The sequence below is a fragment of the Dipodomys spectabilis genome, unplaced genomic scaffold (genome assembly GCF_019054845.1).
Source record: "Dipodomys spectabilis isolate Male_0828 unplaced genomic scaffold, ASM1905484v1 ptg000648l, whole genome shotgun sequence".
In the NCBI taxonomy this organism is placed as follows: domain Eukaryota; kingdom Metazoa; phylum Chordata; class Mammalia; order Rodentia; family Heteromyidae; genus Dipodomys; species Dipodomys spectabilis.
In genome coordinates this window covers 3793-16695 of record NW_024871325.1, presented here as the reverse complement: position 1 = coordinate 16695, position 12903 = coordinate 3793, and positions in this window count along the sequence as shown.

Below are 12903 nucleotides of genomic sequence, written 5' to 3'. Positions count from 1 at the left end.
GAGCAGAGTGGGGGGGCCAGGGCCGGAGCAGAGGGGGGGGGCCAGGGCCGGAGCAGAGGGGGGGGGCCAGGGCCGGAGCAGAGCCGGGGGCCCCTCCATCAGAGCAAATCTCCCACCTGCTCCGGTGTGGCCCCGCCAGACAAGGCAGGAGGCCCTGAAGGAGCGACCCTCACAGAGAACCTTCTGTAGTTCAGCCCTAGCATCATGTGTGCCCGGCAGGCACGGGTCAGGCTGGCTCCTGAGGGGCCATCACCCCACGTGGGGCCCCACGGTACCCCGCTCTCCCGGGGCCCTCCCTGGAGCCCTCTAGAGGATCAGCCCTTCCTTAGCTCTCTCAAGCTCGCCTCCTTCTGGAACCAGCCCCCTCCCAGTGTCTCTGCTCACCTCACACCTCCGGGGAAGACCGGGAAGGGGGTGGGGCCACTGGATTGGACTCCGTCACTAAAGGCCGCCTGCCTGGCGGCCCCGAGGCGGCTGTGGCCTGCAGAGCGTCTTAGGCCTAACACAGACGATTCTCTGCGAAAGTGGCTCGCAGGTTTCTTTGTTTCGTGGCCTTTCCCTTGCACACCTGAGGCATATGGCCCAGCCCCAGGCCTTCCAGCAGCAAGTGCCAGGCTAGACCGGGAGAAGGGGGGGAGGTCTGTGGACACCACAGGTCCCAGGCTAGACCAGGAGGGGAGGGGGTCCATGGACATTGCAGGGCAGCCCTGGGGCAGCCGAGGAGCAGGCGGTCATGGCGCAGGCTGTGTGTCTGGGCCGAAGCCCCTCTGTGCCCTCCGGGCAGCGGCCCCGCCCAGCAGCCGTCTGCAGGCTCCTGTGGTTCAGCTCATGGGTTCTTGCAGGTGGCAGGGCTCAGCTCAGCTTTCTAAAAACACCTGCCTGTCTTGGGGCTGTGACCCCAGGAGCCAGGTGCCCAGTCCACTGTGGCCCAGTCCACCACGGCCATGGCTGCTTGGTCTCCCTGGAGTGGCGTGGCGCACTCCAGCGGCCTGACCGGAGCTTGGCCCTCCCGAGACCCCTCAGAGGCAGCCATCAATTCCCACTGGAGGGGTGGCCACTCAGCGCCCTGCCCTCCTCCCAGCTGTGGCTCACCCCAGTCCTGGGGCCCCTGGACCCTGGCACACGGCTGCTCCCGGGACACCAAACAGCCCCGGGTTCTTCCGTTTTTCTCTGGGGATTCCCAGGCTTTAACCTCATGGGGGTGAATTATGCTCATCCTGAAGCTGCCAGGTCTCCATTTCTAAGGGAAGCTTGTTCTGTGGCGTTAAACTGCCCACATTGTGTGTGACACGCCCAGCATCTCCCAAACCTTTTCCCCTGTAAGCCGAAACGGCGCCCACCCAAGCCCCGCGGGACACCAGCCAGGCTGCCAGGGTTGGACTTCGCCCCACGCCGCCGCCTGGTGGGGACCGCGTTAGGAGCAGCTGCTTGTTCTTGTGTGGCTGGTTCACCCACGTCGCAGTCTGTGTTCAAATTTCCTTTCCACTTTAGGATGCGTAGGGCCCTGGTACACAGCTGGACCCGTGTCCCCTGCCTGTCGTCCTTGGACGGACGCTGGACTGCTTCCACCTCGGCTGCCATGAACAGCGTCGGGGCGTGGTTCTTTTATTCTCAGTGTGTCCCTGTCCACCTGTCATGGTTTCTGATGACTAGACAGCCCACCCTCCCAGCCTCCACGCCGTGATCATTGGTTTGTGCTTCAGGTTTATCATTTCATAACGTCTGTCCATCTGTCCGTCAGTTTCCCAGCACAAGGCCACCCACTGGGTGTGTCCATGCTGTCAAGAGACCTCAGAGGCTAAGATGGCAGTTTTTCCCTGGGACCCCAGAGGCTAGGATGGCAGTTTTTCCCTGGGACACATCTTTCCAGTGTCTTCTGACTTCCTCTTGTTTTATTCCTGTCCTCTGCCACGTGAGGCAGGGGCCGCCCGGGACTGCTGTGGGGACTGTCCACACAAATGCTCTGAAACAGAAGGGGCTGGGAGGAAATGGCGCTTTTGAAAAGCCCCGCGTCAAGGAGCTGAGTCTGCAAGTGCTCATCGCCAGCCAATACTGAAGTTTCCTTTGACCGGGACACGCCCCCCCATCTGACTCGTGAGGTGTTAGTAGTGGTTTCAGCCAAGCTCCAGGGCATTCGGCCAGGCCGGGGCAGGCCGCCCTAACCCCAAACCCTGGCGGCTGCGCCAAGGCCCACAGGGTTTTTCTTCCTCGGGGCTGACCTCCAATCTCCCAAGGCCATTAGAAACTTCCCCTCTGGTCAGGCAGCTGCTCAAGCTCCCTGCTTGGTGTCTAGGTTCCAGGTTTCAAGAAGGAAGGGAGGCAGAGCCCCTCCCCTGCCCCTCACCCCCCTTCCCCCCCCTCCTCCCCTCTCCCCCCATGGCCAGGAGTCACTCTGCCTCCAGTAGTCCAAGTGCAGAACTTACCCAGGCCAAGGGGTGGGGGGGAGTAGGGAGAGAGGGGAGGCCCACACCGCGGGGGCAGCCTGGGGAGACCGCAGCTCCTCCTGAACCAACCAGCTGCTTCCTCAGTTGCAGGAAACTCGAGGTACCCCTGCTAGCTGTGCAAAGATCTGGAGCAGCTGGTTGACTGGGACATCTGCAGTGCTCCCCCAGGAGGGGTAACCCGGCCCTCTCCACCGCAGCAGCTCCACAGCCCTGGCTCCGGAGACGCCTCCCGGGCTCCTGACCCAGCCCTGCAGCTCCCAGGAGGCCCCGGGGCCGTGCGTCCGCTCTTAGCAGCTTCCAGGAAGAGTTGGTTTTTATTCTAAGAGTCCCTTGAGATAGGAAGGACCTAAGGGTGGGGTTGGGGGGTGAATCCAGACCCTGGGACCTGGGGACAGGGACAGGGCCCTCCGGGTCAGCCTGAGCCCGCGCAAAGTGCAGGCACGTGAGCTGCTGGGGCCACTTCTGTCCCAGTGAGCGAGGCCCCGCCCCAGCCCCAGCAGGTAAGTACAGAAGAGCGTGCCTGGAGCAAGGCCCAGGCCACGAGGCAGCCCCAGCAGAGCCCCAGCGTGCTCTGCTCCCCACGAGCCCTGCGTGTCCATGAACCCCGCGTGTCCACATGCCCTGTGTGTCCACATGCCATGCGTGTCCATGAACCCCGCGTGTCCACAAACCCTGCGTGTCCACATGCCCTGCGTGTCCACATGCCCTGCGTGTCCACATGCCCTGCGTGTCCATGAACCCTGCATGTCCACATGCCCTGCGTGTCCACATGCCCTGCGTGTCCACAAATCCTGCGTGTCCATGAGCCCTGCATGTCCACATGCCCTGCGTGTCCATGAACCCTGCGTGTCCACATGCCCTGCGTGTCCACGAGCCCTGCGTATCCACATGCCCTGCGTGTCCACATGCCCTGCGTGTCCACATGCCTTGCATGTCCACAAACCCTGCGTGTCCACATGCCCTGCGTGTCCACATGCCCTGCGTGTCCACATGCCCTGCGTGTCCATGAGCCCTGCGTGTCCACATGCCCTACGTGTCCATGAACCCTGCATGTCCATGAACCCTGCGTGTCCACATGCCCTGCGTGTCCACATGCCCTGCGTGTCCATGAGCCCTGCGTGTCCACATGCCGTGCGTGTCCATGAACCCTGCGTGTCCATGGGCCCTGCGTGTCCATGAACCCTGCGTGTCCACATGCCCTGCATGTCCATGAACCCTGCGTGTCCATGAACCCTGCGTGTCCATGAACCCTGCGTGTCCACATGCCCTGCGTGTCCACATGCCCTGCGTGTCCATGAACCCTGCGTGTCCATGAACCCTGCGTGTCCATGAATCCTGCGTGTCCACATGCCCTGCGTGTCCACGAGCCCTGCGTGTCCATGAGCCCTGCGTGTCCACATGCCCTGCGTGTCCATGAACCCTGTGTGTCCACATGCCCTGCGTGTCCACAAGCCCTGCGTGTCCACATGCCCTGCGTGTCCACATGCCCTGCGTGTCCATGAGCCCTGCGTGTCCACATGCCCTGCGTGTCCATGAACCCTGCGTGTCCATGAGCCCTGCGTGTCCATGAACCCTGCGTGTCCACATGCCCTGCGTGTCCATGAGCCCTGCGTGTCCATGTGTTCTGCGCATCTTCATGCTCTGCGTGTCCGTGTGCTCTGCATGTCTGCATGCTCTGCATGCCAGTGTGTTCTGCATGTCCGTGTGCTTTGCATGTCTGTGTGCTCTATGTGTCTGTGTGCTCTATGTCTGCATGCTGTATCTGCCTGTACTGCATGTCCACCTGCTCTGCGTGTCCACCTGCCCTGCGTGTCCACCTGCTCTGCGTGTCCACCTGCTCTGCGTGTCCACATGCTCTGTGTGTCTGATGCTCTATGTCTACATGCTGTATCCACCTGCTCTGCGTGTCCACATGCTCTGGTCTACCATGCCAGCCACCTGTGTTGCAGGCCCATGCGGCAGACTCTTCCCCACCTGCCCTGTGGGCAGCCAGGCTCCCCAGCCAGCCCCAACTGCGAGGGGTCCACTGCACCTCGCTCCCTCGCTCGGGCCCAGCCCAGGCTGGAAGACCTCGCCCAGGGCGGAGCTCCCCCACCACCAGGAGTCTAGCACCTCTGGAGACAGTGGGGGGGTGCCACCACACCCCAAACACCCAAACACTCCTAGTCCTGGATACCCGTCCCCAGCAGCCGGGCACGGCCAGGGCAGGGGCTTCGGAAACGCACCGGGTGGGAAAGCTGAGCACTGGGACAGCCACTGCCCCCCCCCCAGTGTGCCTAGTCCCACTAGCGAAGCCCTGTGCCAGCAGCCGGGGCCAGGGCAGCAAGGGGCCCTGGGCCTCCAGGACACGCAGAGGGGCTGTCACCCGGGCCTGTGCGCCTCCCTGGTCTCTGTCACTCGAGCAGAAAGCAGAAGTGACTGGTGGGGAAGTATGTGTGAGGCACGCCTGCTGAGCGGCGGAGGGACATCGCCCCGATGCTTGTCTGGGGACAGGAGGGGGACAGCAGGGGAGGGACAGCTGAGGAGGGACAGCAGGGGAGGGACAGCAGGGGAGGGGCAGCAAGGGAGGGGCAGCTGAGGGAGGGACAGCAGGGGAGGGACAGCAGGGGAGGGACAGCAGGGGAGGGACAGCTGAGGAGGGACAGCTGAGGAGGGACAGCAGGGGAGGGACAGCAGGGGAGGGACAGCAGGGGAGGGACAGCTGAGGAGGGACAGCTGAGGAGGGACAGCAGGGGAGGGACAGCAGGGGAGGGACAGCAGGGGAGGGACAGCTGAGGAGGAACAGCAGGGGAGGGACAGCTGAGGAGGGACAGCTGAGGAGGGACAGCAGGGGAGGGACAGCAGGGGAGGGACAGCTGAGGGGGGACAGCAGGGGAGGGGCAGCAGGGGAGGGACAGCTGAGGAGGGACAGCTGAGGAGGGACAGCAGGGGAGGGACAGCTGAGGGGGGACAGCAGGGGAGGGGCAGCAGGGGAGGGGCAGCAGGGGAGGGGCAGCAGGGGAGGGACAGCAGGGGAGGGACAGCAGGGGAGGGGCAGCAGGGGAGGGACAGCAGGGGAGGGACAGCTGAGGAGGGACAGCAGGGGAGGGACAGCAGGGGAGGGACAGCAGGGGAGGGGCAGCAGGGGAGGGACAGCAGGGGAGGGACAGCTGAGGGGGGACAGCAGGGGAGGGACAGCTGAGGAGGGACAGCTGAGGAGGGACAGCAGGGGAGGGACAGCAGGGGAGGGACAGCAGGGGAGGGACAGCTGAGGAGGGACAGCTGAGGGGGGACAGCAGGGGAGGGGCAGCAGGGGAGGGGCAGCAGGGGAGGGACAGCAGGGGAGGGACAGCAGGGGAGGGGCAGCTGAGGAGGGACAGCAGGGGAGGGGCAGCAGGGGAGGGGCAGCAGGGGAGGGACAGCAGGGGAGGGACAGCAGGGGAGGGGCAGCAGAGGAGGGACAGCAGGGGAGGGACAGCAGGGGAGGGGCAGCTGAGGAGGGACAGCAGGGGAGGGACAGCAGGGGAGGGACAGCAGGGGAGGGACAGCTGAGGGGGGACAGCAGGGGAGGGACAGCAGGGGAGGGACAGCAGGGGAGGGACAGCAGGGGAGGGGCAGCTGAGGAGGGGCAGCAGGAGAGGGACAGCAGGGGAGGGACAGCAGGGGAGGGGCAGCAGGGGAGGGGCAGCAGGGGAGGGACAGCAGGGGAGGGGCAGCTGAGGAGGGACAGCAGGGGAGGGACAGCAGGGGAGGGACAGCAGGGGAGGGACAGCAGGGGAGGGACAGCTGAGGAGGGACAGCAGGGGAGGGGCAGCAGGGGAGGGACAGCTGAGGGGGGACAGCAGGGGAGGGACAGCAGGGGAGGGACAGCAGGGGAGGGACAGCTGAGGAGGGACAGCAGGGGAGGGACAGCAGGGGAGGGGCAGCAGGGGAGGGGCAGCAGGGGAGGGGCAGCTGAGGAGGGACAGCAGGGGAGGGACAGCAGGGGAGGGACAGCAGGGGAGGGGCAGCAGGGGAGGGACAGTAGGGGAGGGACAGCAGGGGAGGGGCAGCAGGGGAGGGACAGCAGGGGAGGGACAGCAGGGGAGGGGCAGCAGAGGAGGGACAGCAGGGGAGGGACAGCAGGGGAGGGGCAGCTGAGGAGGGACAGCAGGGGAGGGACAGCAGGGGAGGGACAGCTGAGGGGGGACAGCAGGGGAGGGACAGCAGGGGAGGGACAGCAGGGGAGGGACAGCAGGGGAGGGGCAGCTGAGGAGGGGCAGCAGGAGAGGGACAGCAGGGGAGGGACAGCAGGGGAGGGGCAGCAGGGGAGGGGCAGCAGGGGAGGGACAGCAGGGGAGGGGCAGCAGGGGAGGGACAGCAGGGGAGGGGCAGCAGGGGAGGGACAGCTGAGGGGGGACAGCAGGGGAGGGACAGCTGAGGAGGGACAGCAGGGGAGGGACAGCAGGGGAGGGACAGCAGGGGAGGGACAACAGGGGAGGGGCAGCTGAGGAGGGACAGCAGGGGAGGGACAGCAGGGGAGGGACAGCAGGGGAGGGGCAGCAGGGGAGGGACAGCAGGGGAGGGACAGCAGGGGAGGGACAGCAGGGGAGGGGCAGCAGGGGAGGGGCAGCAGGGGAGGGGCAGCTGAGGAGGGGCAGCTGAGGAGGGACAGCAGGGGAGGGACAGCAGGGGAGGGACAGCAGGGGAGGGACAGCAGGGGAGGGACAGCAGGGGAGGGGCAGCTGAGGAGGGACAGCAGGGGAGGGGCAGCAGGGGAGGGACAGCAGGGGAGGGACAGCAGGGGAGGGACAGCAGGGGAGGGGCAGCAGGGGAGGGACAGCAGGGGAGGGACAGCAGGGGAGGGGCAGCAGGGGAGGGACAGCAGGGGAGGGACAGCAGGGGAGGGACAGCAGGGGAGGGGCAGCAGGGGAGGGACAGCAGGGGAGGGACAGCAGGGGAGGGACAGCAGGGGAGGGACAGCAGGGGAGGGACAGCAGGGGAGGGGCAGCAGGGGAGGGGCAGCTGAGGAGGGACAGCTGAGGGGGGACAGCAGGGGAGGGACAGCAGGGGAGGGGCAGCAGGGGAGGGGCAGCAGGGGAGGGACAGCAGGGGAGGGGCAGCAGGGGAGGGACAGCAGGGGAGGGACAGCAGGGGAGGGACAGCAGGGGAGGGACAGCAGGGGAGGGGCAGCAGGGGAGGGGCAGCAGGGGAGGGACAGCAGGGGAGGGGCAGCAGGGGAGGGACAGCAGGGGAGGGACAGCAGGGGAGGGACAGCAGGGGAGGGACAGCAGGGGAGGGGCAGCAGGGGAGGGACAGCAGGGGAGGGACAGCAGGGGAGGGACAGCAGGGGAGGGACAGCAGGGGAGGGGCAGCAGGGGAGGGACAGCAGGGGAGGGACAGCAGGGGAGGGACAGCAGGGGAGGGACAGCAGGGGAGGGACAGCAGGGGAGGGGCAGCAGGGGAGGGGCAGCTGAGGAGGGACAGCTGAGGAGGGACAGCAGGGGAGGGACAGCAGGGGAGGGACAGCAGGGGAGGGACAGCAGGGGAGGGACAGCAGGGGAGGGGCAGCTGAGGAGGGACAGCTGAGGAGGGACAGCAGGGGAGGGACAGCAGGGGAGGGACAGCAGGGGAGGGACAGCAGGGGAGGGACAGCTGAGGAGGGACAGCAGGGGAGGGACAGCAGGGGAGGGACAGCAGGGGAGGGACAGCAGGGGAGGGGCAGCTGAGGAGGGACAGCTGAGGAGGGACAGCTGAGGGGGGACAGCAGGGGAGGGGCAGCTTAGGAGGGACAGCAGGGGAGGGGCAGCAGGGGAGGGACAGCAGGGGAGGGACAGCAGGGGAGGGACAGCAGGGGAGGGGCAGCAGGGGAGGGACAGCAGGGGAGGGACAGCAGGGGAGGGACAGCAGGGGAGGGACAGCAGGGGAGGGGCAGCAGGGGAGGGACAGCAGGGGAGGGACAGCAGGGGAGGGACAGCTGAGGGGGGACAGCAGAGGAGGGACAGCAGGGGAGGGACAGCAGGGGAGGGGCAGCAGGGGAGGGACAGCAGGGGAGGGACAGCAGGGGAGGGGCAGCAGGGGAGGGACAGCAGGGGAGGGACAGCAGGGGAGGGGCAGCAGGGGAGGGACAGCTGAGGGGGGGCAGCAGGGGAGGGACAGCAGGGGAGGGACAGCAGGGGAGGGGCAGCAGGGGAGGGACAGCAGGGGAGGGACAGCAGGGGAGGGGCAGCAGGGGAGGGACAGCTGAGGAGGGACAGCAGGGGAGGGACAGCAGGGGAGGGACAGCTGAGGAGGGACAGCAGAGGAGGGACAGCAGGGGAGGGACAGCAGGGGAGGGACAGCAGGGGAGGGACAGCTGAGGGGGGACAGCAGGGGAGGGACAGCTGAGGGGGGACGGCAGGGGAGGGACAGCAGGGGAGGGACAGCAGGGGAGGGACAGCTGAAGGGGGACAGCAGGGGAGGGACAGCAGGGGAGGGGCAGCTGAGGGGGGACGGCAGGGGAGGGACAGCAGGGGAGGGACAGCTGAGGGGGGACGGCAGGGGAGGGACAGCAGGGGAGAGACAGCTGAGGGGGGACAGCAGGGGAGGGACAGCAGGGGAGGGGCAGCAGGGGAGGGACAGCTGAGGGGGGGCAGCAGGGGAGGGGCAGCAGGGGAGAGACAGCTGAGGGGGGACAGCAGGGGAGGGGCAGCTGAGGGAGGGACAGCAGGGGAGGGACAGCTGAGGGGGGGCAGCAGGGGAGGGACAGCAGGGGAAGGACAGCTGAGGGGGGGCAGCAGGGGAGGGACAGCAGGGGAGGGACAGCAGGGGAGGGACAGCTGAGGGGGGGCAGCAGGGGAGGGACAGCAGGGGAGGGACAGCAGGGGAGGGGCAGCAGGGGAGGGACAGCTGAGGGGGGACAGCGGGGGAGGGACAGCAGGGGAGGGACAGCAGGGGAGGGACAGCAGGGGAGGGACAGCAGGGGAGGGGCAGCAGGGGAGGGACAGCAGGGGAGGGGCAGCAGGGGAGGGACAGCTGAGGGGGGACAGCAGGGGAGGGACAGCAGGGGAGGGACAGCAGGGGAGGGACAGCAGGGGAGGGGCAGCTGAGGGGGGACAGCAGGGGAGGGGCACAGGGAGGGGCACAGCCCGGGGAGGGGACGGGCAGCTCACTCGGGAAACACCCACCCATGTCTCCGGAAGTGGCCTGTCTTCTCACTCGGGCCTCAGGGATGGCTGCTTCGGCTCTCAGGGGCTGGGGACCAGCCCTGCCAGCAGTGTGGGAAGGCCTGGCGACAGACCCTCAGGGTCCCAGCCTGTGGTCTCTACCCTGCAGGGACTGTCCGAGGAGGAGTCCCTCCTGTCACCAGGCCAGAGAGGCCACATAGGCCATGTAGGGTGCCGACAAAACCTGCTGAAACTCCTTTCTGTTTTGTCAGCTGTGGGGCTTGAACTCAGGGCCTGGGCTCTGTCCCTGATCTTTTTTGCTCAAGGCTCATGCTCTACCACTTGAGCCACTGTGCCACTGGGCTGGCTTTGAACCGTGATCCTCAGACCTCAGCCTCCTGCGCAGCTAGGATGACAGGCGTGAGCCACCGGCGCCTGGCTTTCAATCTCCTTTCTCTCTCAAAGGAGGAAGTGAAACATTCCTTCTTGTGCTGGTAGCCTTGTTGCAGGGATGGCCCTCGGGACTTTCTCCACTCACAGGGAGGGAGCAGCTGGCCCTTCTCCAGGGTGCATGACCGCTAGGTGAGGGCTTGTAAAGATTCGCATCAGCATCGCCTCTGGTGATCCTGGCCCCTCAACTTTACTGCACGGAGTACTGCAGTTTCATTGGTGCCATTGTTTTTAGCCACTCTAGTGGGTGTACAGTGGTATTGCATGGTGTGTTTAGTTCGCAGTGGCTTCATGGTCTCTTCGTGTTATCTATCCTGTGTATATGCCTTTTGGTGCTGTTTGTTGAGGTTATTGGCTCACTTTTTGTGTGTTTGTGTGCTGGAACTGGGACTTGAACTTAGGGCCTGGGTGCTGTCTCTTACCTTTTTCTTTCTTTCTTTTTTTTTGGGTCCGGTCATGGGGCCTGAACTCTGGGCCTGGGCGCTGTCCCTCAGCTCTTCAGCTCAAGGCTAGTGCTCTACCACTTGAGCCAGTGCCACTTCTGGCTTTTTTCTTTTTCTGCTTATGTGATGCTGGGGAATTGAACCCAGGGCCTCAGGCATGCAAGGCAAGTGCTCTACCACTGAGCCACCTTCCCAGCCCCTCTCTTACCTTTTTCATTCAAGGTTAGTGCTCTACCACTTGAGCCACAACTTCAGTTTGGGTTTTTTTTTTTTGGTTGGAGAAGACTCAAATCACGATCTTGGTCTCCTGAGCAGTCAGGGGTGCCTGGCTTCACTGGCCCACTTTTAAATTGGATTGTTTATTACTGAGTTTTGAGAGCTCTTTTTATATCCCAAATATCAGTCCTTTGTCTGATAGATGGTTTGAGAACATTTTCTGCCAGTGTTTGGCTTCTTATCAGTCTTTAAATATGGAATTTCAGCATTGATCTCTCCTGTATCCCGGCTTTCTATCATACTTTCTGTTGTTGATGATGGTTCTAGAGCTTAAACTCGGGGCCTGGGTGCTGTCCTGAGCTCTTTCACTCAAGGCTAGTGCTCTACCATTTTGAAACACAATGCCACTTCTGATTTTCTGGAGATAAGAGTCTCACAGAGCAGGTGAGAGTGGCTCACACCTGTCATCCCAGCTGCTCAGGAGGCTGAGATCTGAGGATCGCAGTTCAAAGCCAGCCTGGGCAGGAAAGTTCAAGAGACTCTTATCTCCAATAAACCACCAGAAAACCAGAAGTGGCGCTGTGGCTCAAGTGGTAGACTGCTAGCCTTGAGCTAAAGAGCACAGGGACAGTGCCCAGACCCAGAATTCAAGTTCCACAACCAACCATTTTTTAAAAAAAGGGGGTCTCACTCATCCCCAAACCAGGCAAAGACCCAACCAAAAAGGAGAATTACAGGCCAATTTCCTTGATGAACACAGATGCAAAGATCCTTAACAAGATTCTAGCTAACAGAATCCAGAAACACATAAAAAAAAGAATACACTATGACCAGGTAGGCTTCATCCCAGAGACACAGGGATGGTTTAACATACGTAAGTCAATAAATGTAACCCAACATATCAACAGAGCCAAGGTCAAGAATCACATGATTATCGCCACAGATGCAGAAAAGGCCTTTGATAAAATTCAACATTCATTCATGCTAAAAGCTCTGGAGAAAATAGGAATAGAAGGAACATTTCTAAAAACAATAAAAGCCATTTATGACAGACCAATAGCCAATATTATACTTTTTTTTTTAATTTAATTTTATTTTATTTGAGAACATACTGTACAGAGGGGTTACAATTACATGGGCAGGATAATGCATACATTTCTTACCAAGCATTGCAGCCTCCTCCTTTGTTTACCCTTCACCTCCCTTCCCAGCCTCCCCCCTCCCCCCCACCCAATCATACCCCCCCTCCTCCCCCCACCGACATTGTAAAGCTGGTTTTGACATGACATTTTGTACTTCTCATTGTTGCAACAGGTCCACCTGAATCCTTAAACGACTTGTTTGTCCCCGTCTCCTCCACATGTTATACTGACATCAAATATAGTGAAAGCGGGGGTTACACTGTGGGGGAGGGACATACAAAGCAACAAAGAAATAATCTTATAAATGCGTTAGAAACACATGCATGAAAGAAACAAAAACATTAAAATACATATTTGAGGGTTCGTTTCCAATATTATACTTAATGGGGAAAAGCTACAACCAATTCTCCTAAAATCAGGAACAAGGCAAGGATGCCCACTGTCTCCACTCCTCTTCAATATAGTCTTAGAACCCTTAGCCAGGGCAATAAGGCAAGAAAAAGACATTAAAGGGATCCGCATAGGGAAAGAAGAAGTTAAACTATCCCTTTTTGCAGACGACATGATACTATACCTCCACGATCCCAAAAACTCCATCCCCAAACTTTTAGAAATCATAAGTCACTTCGGCAAAATAGCAGGATACAAAATAAACCCACAAAAATCAGTTGCCTTCCTATACACTGATAACGCACAGGAAGAGAGGGAAATAAAGGGAGCAACCCCATTCACAATAACCTCCCAAAAAATAAAATATTTAGGAATTAACCTAACCAAAGATGTAAAAGAACTATTTAATGAGAACTATAAAAAGTTAAAGAAAGAAATTGCAGAAGACACTAGGAAATGGAAAGACCTCCCATGCTCCTGGATAGGCCGACTTAATATAGTAAAGATGGTGATACTTCCAAAACTAATATACCAATTCAATGCAATTCCTATTAAAATCCCAATGACGTACATCACTGAAATACAGAAAACAGTCCAAAAATTTATATGGAACAACAAAAGACCTAGAATAGCCAAAACAATTCTAGGGGATAAAGACAATATGGGAGGGCTATCCATGCCGAACTTCAAACTCTACTACAGAGCTATAATCACA